This window comes from Lolium rigidum, chromosome 3 (genome assembly GCF_022539505.1).
Source record: "Lolium rigidum isolate FL_2022 chromosome 3, APGP_CSIRO_Lrig_0.1, whole genome shotgun sequence".
NCBI classification, from domain to species: Eukaryota; Viridiplantae; Streptophyta; class Magnoliopsida; order Poales; family Poaceae; genus Lolium; species Lolium rigidum.
This window is the reverse complement of record NC_061510.1, coordinates 120,481,482-120,488,590: the sequence shown is the minus strand read 5'-3', so window position 1 is coordinate 120,488,590 and position 7,109 is coordinate 120,481,482.

Here is a 7,109-nt window from a genome sequence, read left to right as displayed (position 1 = left end):
TATCTGCCATTGCTAAGCAAGAAATAATGTACTTAAATAAGAAGAGAACAGGAGAACATTCAGTAACAATATTTTGAAATCAAAAAGCAAGGATTTAAGGCTGAGAAGTGTTTGCTGATGATGCTATGAACATTTTAAGCAGCCTTCTAGCTCCCTAGTATTTAGTGCCATCTATGATCACTCTTACTCTAATCCATACTAAAAATGTGCAAGAAATTTAAGTTTACCCAAACCCATCATAGAAACCAAGTTAAATAATTGACATAAAGTCCATATTCAGACATTATTTGGTGGATTTTGAAAGGCAGAAAAACACTACTGAACAGAGTGATTCTGAAATGCAACCTAGCAAGTTTTCAATGCATTTTTATTCAAATTGAGGCTCCATTCAGTCAATGACCCACACTCAAAACTGAAAAAAAGATAACATGTCATTAGATGAAATTTTAAATGTCATTTTTGTCCAAATTTAGGTTCCATTCATGAGTGTTTTATAGCTATCCGTGGTTTATTCCTAGCAGATAATCTAGTAATATTTATAGCAACTAATTTATACAAAAATAGTTATGTTTATTCTAGGGGACCTCAGCCCTCTGGTAAAACTTTATAAAAAAAGTACATAGCTAATACTTAAAAGAAAAGCACAATCAACAATTTCAACCTCCAGGGATGAATAAATAGTACTTCGTACCTTGCAATGCAATGCAATATATTTCACTTCCCATTTTTATTCTATTTTATCCAGCATATTCCCTGTACTGCATCTTTACTTATTTTGGTTATCTGCTTCACTCACTCCACCAATCTACAAGAAGAGAATCAAAATTGGTTTCAGTCAAACAAGTGACTAAATCCACAAAATATGTCAGTGACAATTGCCATTCTTACTTTCAAAAAAAGGACAGCTATATACTGGACTAACTTTATAAACATGTCCCTGCATCAGTGACTCAATGTGCTCCAACCCAATACCCTATACAGAAATTAAGCGAAATAAGGCCAGACGTGAGTACAAATTTGCAGTGTTCAAAAGACAATAATTGGTATATACATGTTCACAAAATCCTGTTGAATAAGAAAAAGTAAAAATCTTATATGGAAGTTATCAATAACACCTGGACTAATTCATCATACCCTGGCAGTCTTGATTGCTAACTGAACATCCCTCCTTTTTGTATAGGATAAACAAAGTAATTTCTGTAGCAGAACATTAGAGAAACAGGGAAACCACCTTTTTTAACAAGGGAAAACACCTTTCTCACATCAGAGGCTTCATCCAATTCCCCTTCACAACATAGTTCCACAATGATCAAAGGTACAAAAACGCAAAGTAAATCTTGAAGAGAAGCCTCTAGGAGGTTCAGAGGTACAAGAACTGAAGAACATATCTGAACGAAGGTTGAAAATAACCTTTGTTTACAAACATGATAAAATCACCATATTCTTGCAAGAAAATTTCTTCGATTCTTCCGGAGCATCTTCCTATTTATTTCACATACTTGCACCAGTCATGTTAAATGCAAAGAATGCATTGGATGAAATGGTCAAAATTCATTATCCAGACAAATAATAAGGAAAATTGGCATCTCACCAAAAAGTGACAGTGAGCTGGCAGGCGAAGAGTGGTGTTGCAGCTAACTCGCGTCCCGACTTCGAAGGGGCCTGCACGACATCACGAAGAGCGACGGAACAATGAAGGGGCCCCTGTAGGAGGCGACAGGGTGGGGTGTGGCCTGGCGGTGAAAGAAAAAAATATGGTTGCTACATTCTTGAGTTGACATTAGATGAGTCTGGGCAACATTCTGGTCTCTGGATTGTGAAGAACGAACCATGGTCAAACACATCTTATACTGAAAAAAAAAGATGTACAGTACTGAGAATGAAAAGTGAGAAACTTATACTCCCACCTCAAATATCTTCATAGACAACACGAATAACGCCAAAGGCTGAGCATTGCCGCTAGTGATTTGTTATGAACACACTCGGCTGATACAAGGTGAAGGGGATTGGAGAGGGAATTGGGGGATTCGGGAGTTGACAGAAGCACGGGAGGCTAGGGATTTCAGAATTCCGTTCTAGAGTTTTCTTCTTCGTTGCCTCAACACGAGGACTTTCGTCACACATATACGGCTCACTCAGGAGCACGCCCACTCACGCTTACAAAGTGCCAAAAGGCCACAGTGGCCAAAGGCCCAGCCCAGTAAGGCTCACACCGACTCTATGCTTAAGTAGGTACCAAGCCTTACATTACCCCCTCCTTTTTAGGACTGCTTGTCCCCAAGCAGGCGCTGATGGAAAACGTCGATATAGATCAGCTGCGTCTTCCCAGGATGTTAGAGCAGGTTCACCACATGACCATCTGACCTTGACCCGTGTTGCAGTAGAAGCACCGTGAGGAACCATGGCCGTCTCGAGCAGTTCACTGGCATCAGAGGGAAGTCATGAGGATGGTCAATAATATTGAGTGTTTTGTGTACCTGGGTAGACGCCGGCACATGACGCTTGAGCTGTGAGACATGCACAACGGGGTGCACTTGGCTGGATGCAGGCAGTTCCAATTTGTAAGCAACCTCGCCCACCTTCTTGAGGATCTTGTATGGACCGAAAAATCTGAACGACAACTTCTGGTTGCCTCGAGCTGCAACAGATTGTTGGATGTACGGCTGTAACTTGAGAAAAACCTTGTCACCAACAGCAAAAGAGCGTTCTGATCGGCGTTTATCGGCCTGAAGCTTCATACGCTGCTGTGCTCGCACGAGGTGATGTTGCAGCAACTGAGTCATCGCTGCTCGTTCCTTGAGCCAGCTTTCCAGATCCGTGGAAGCACAAGAATCCACTTCAATGCCAAAAGTGCGAGGAGGATGCCCATACAATACCTCGAACGGAGTGCGTCCTAGAGCCGAGTGGTATGTAGTGTTGTACCAGTACTCCGCTAATGGCAACCAGGACAACCATTTCTTCGGACATGAGTGGACAAAACAACGAAGATAGCCTTCAAGGCACTGATTCAATCGTTCTGATTGCCCATCCGTTTGAGGATGATATGCTGAGCTCATGTGCAGGTTAGTGTCTGAGAGCTTGAACAGTTCTTGCCACAAGCGGCTCGTGAAAATCTTGTCGCGGTCAGAGATGATCGTCTGGGGAAGACCATGCAGTTTGTAGACACTGTTCATGAACTCATGTGCCACTGTCACTGCTGTGAATGGATGCCTTAATGGTATAAAATGCGAGTACTTTGTGAATTTATCAATGACCACTAATATCACATTGTAACCGCCAGACAGAGGAAGTCCCTCGATAAAGTCCATGCAAATCACTTTCCAAGCACCTGTCGGAACAGGCAAAGGTTGAAGCAGACCTGGGGTCTTGACATGCTCTGGTTTTGCTTGCTGACAAACTTGACAACCAGCAACAAAATCTTGTACAGTTTTCTTCATGGATGGCCAAGAGAAATATTGTTTCACCCGATGGTATGTTGCCTGTACACCGGAGTGACCACCCACACCACTATTATGCAATGCTTGTAAGATATGGTTCTGTGCCAGACTATTGTTACCAACCCAGATTCGTTTATTCCACCTGAGCACGCCATCTGTTAAGGAGAATCCCTGTGCATTAGTTCCTGTAACACTAAGCTCTTCAATTAACTTGCGAGCTTGCTCATCGTCTTCGTAACCAGCCTGCAAGCGATCAAGCCAAGCTGGTTGCAGCGTAGAAGAGGTGACAGCTGCCAAGTTCCCGAACTGACGTGACAAAGCATCCGCAGCCAGGTTTGTGTTCCCTTTCTTGTACTGAATCCGAAACTGGAGCCCCATAAGCTTCACAAATGCCTTCTGTTGCAATGATGTATGTAGTCGTTGATCAGATAGATGGAGGAGACTTTTGTGATCCGTACGAATCACAAATTCTCGGTGTTGTAAATATGCACGCCATTTGTCGATGGCCATCAATATGGCGAGGCATTCTTTCTCATAAACTGATAACGCTTGATTTCTCGGCCCTAGTGCTTTGCTTAAGAAAGCAATGGGATGATCAGCTTGCATGAGTACTGCCCCAACACCAGAATTAGAGGCGTCTGTTTCGAGAACAAACGATTTTGTGAAGTCCGGTAATGCCAACACAGGAGCAGAGGACATGGCATTCTTGAGAGTCGAAAAGGCTGTTTTCTGTGCAGGACCCCATACAAACAACACACCTTTCTTCAGAAGCTGTGTGAGAGGTTGAGCAATCACACCATAGTTGCGGACAAATTTACGATAATAGCCAGTAAGTCCGAGAAAGCCACGCAAAGTTTTCAGATTAGTAGGAGCAGCCCAACCTTGAACCGCAGCAATTTTGGATGGATCCGTAGATACACCTCGAGGCCCAATAATATGACCGAGGTATTCCAATTCTTGAGAGGCAAAAGAACACTTACTCTGCTTTACAAGTAACTGATGCTGATCAAGTAGCTGAAACACTTGCCTGAGATGTGTGATATGAGCATCCATAGTGGGGCTATACACCAATATATCATCTACAAACACCAAGACTGACTTGCGCAGTAATGGTTCAAAAATTGTGTTCATTATACTCTGAAAGGTAGCTGGGGCGTTGGTGAGCCCGAAGGGCATCACCATGAACTCATACAGCCCCTGGTGCGTGTGGAAAGCTGTCTTGTACTGCTCCCCATCTGCTAGGCGTATCTGATGGTACCCGGATCGCAGGTCCAATTTAGTGAAGTACATCGATCCTGCCAACTCATCCAACAACTCATCCACAATGGGCAATGGATGTTTGTTTTTCACAGTCAGCTCATTCAATTGACGATAATCCACAAAAAAGCGCCACTGGCCATCTTTTTTCTTCACTAACAAGACTGGAGATGCAAAAGGACTGGTACTTCTTCTGATAATACCATGACATAGCATATCATAGACTTGTCTCTCAATCTCATCTTTCTGTTGTGGAGTGTAGCGGTAAGGACGCACCTTAACTGGTTGAGCTCCAGGTAATAAAGGAATAGTGTGATCCTGGGCTCTTTTTGGTGGCAATTCGGAAGGTTCTTTGAACAAATGACTGAACTCCTCCACAAGGTTTTGAATCTCAGGCTGAAGAGCTGGACCAGGTACTGTATGTTTATCAGTTTCAGAGTTTTGTGCCAATACAGACACATTTGCATTATCATCAGGAACAGAGTTCAACACCACTATCTCAGAGACACTGCCTTTCTTCAAGAGTCCCTTCAGTTTATGCATTGTGACACGCTTGCAACTGGTCTGTCTGGTTTGTACTCCGCGAAGAGTGATGCGCCTCTTATTGTGAGTGAAACGCATAACCTTCTTGCGCCAATGCACCCACATAGGACTATGCAAATCCAACCAATCAGCCCCCAAAATCATATCATAACAGCCAATATCAAGAACATGCACTGCATGAGTGAAAGTATGCCCTTGCACTCCCCATTCAAAATCAGGAACAAATTCATTGCATTGAACAGGACGACCATCAGCTACCGTAAACTGTCTAGCAGGCATGGTCTTAGTGACAGATCCTAGCTTCTGAGCCAGAGCAGAACTGATGAATGAAGACACACTACCTGAATCAATCAGAATTAGAATTTGCTGCTTACCAACAGATCCTTGCAAGCGAATGGTATGCTTCCTACCAGCTGCAGAGGGTAGATCGGTTGTACTTGCTAGCAACATCAGATCATCACTGTCCGAATCAGCATCGCTGCCCACATCTACATGAGCATCAGAAATGGGCAGTATTTCCATCAATTCTTCAATAATGTGTAGAGGTATTTTATCCGGACATCTGTGTGTTTTGCTATACTTATCCCCACAAGTAAAACACAGCCCCTTTGATCGACGATATGCCTTCAAAGATTCCAGACGATCTTCCCATTTAGAGGTGTCAGACTTCTTTGCTTCATCATGTTTCGGAACATGCTTCTCTTTGGAATTTAACTTGTCACTGTTGTAGTTGGAACGGAAATTGGACTTGGCAAACTCTCTGTATTCAGAACGTGCTGGAGATTGCTTTTTGGAACTCTCCAGGTCCTCTTCCTGCATCATAGCGAGCAAACTAGCAGAATCTAGATCTTTTGGGCAATGAAGATGAATTGCACTACGAATGTCATCTCTTAAACCATGCATGAATTCGTCAACAAAAAATGCCTCATCTAATGCAGGGTTATACAGCAGCAACTGATTCCGAAGAATTTCAAATTTGTCAATGTGTTCTGCTACTGTGCCTATCTGACGCAAAGCACGCATTTGCCTACGGTACTGCATGTATTTATTTTTGCCAAATTTATCATGCACTAACCTACACATTTCACCCCAGTCCTCTATACGACCCTTAGCCTGAACGTTGCGAAGCCATAAAGCAGCAGTGCCTCTAAAATTGAGCGAAGCATATCGAGTGCGCAAATCATCACTGACATGATACAACTCAAAGTAAGTTTCACACTCTTGTTGCCAGACCATTGGATTTTCACCCTCAAATTTGGGGAAATCCATTTTTGGGGTGGATCCACGCCCTCCAGTACCAAAAACATGCGCATGCGCGTTCTCATGGAAATCATGTTGAACAGTTGATTTGGCCTGAGGTGATGAATGGTTGGTACCTGTGCCCGGGGCAAATCGCTGGTTCACAAGGATACCAGGCGCATCACCCCGGTGAAGCGATGGATCGCGGCGGTCCGCAGACCCGAAGCTCGTAGCCGGCCCAGGTGGGCGCGCAGCTGCAGCTCCTGACGGCGATGGCCGCGTGGAGCCCATGGGGTGTGACTCCGCGCCAAGGCCGTCTCCAGCAGCCGGTGGTGTCACCGTGATGTGCTTCAGCGCGGTGCTCGTACTGGACTCGACTACAACGAGACGGGTGGCGATGTCGTCGGCGCGCTGCGTCCCTGCCGCCACCGCGGTAGTCGTCTCCACAAGGGAGTCCTGGATCTCGTCGATTTTGGTCTGCATCCCTTGCAGTGAGTCGAGGACCCTGCTTCATGTACCCCTCCATGGTGATGTTCTGCGCGGAAAGCTCCCCCATGCTGTTCTTCAACTCCGCTTCGATCTGTTGGATTCCGCGTCGGGGAGCCAGTGCGGTCGTTCGATTCGAATCAACCA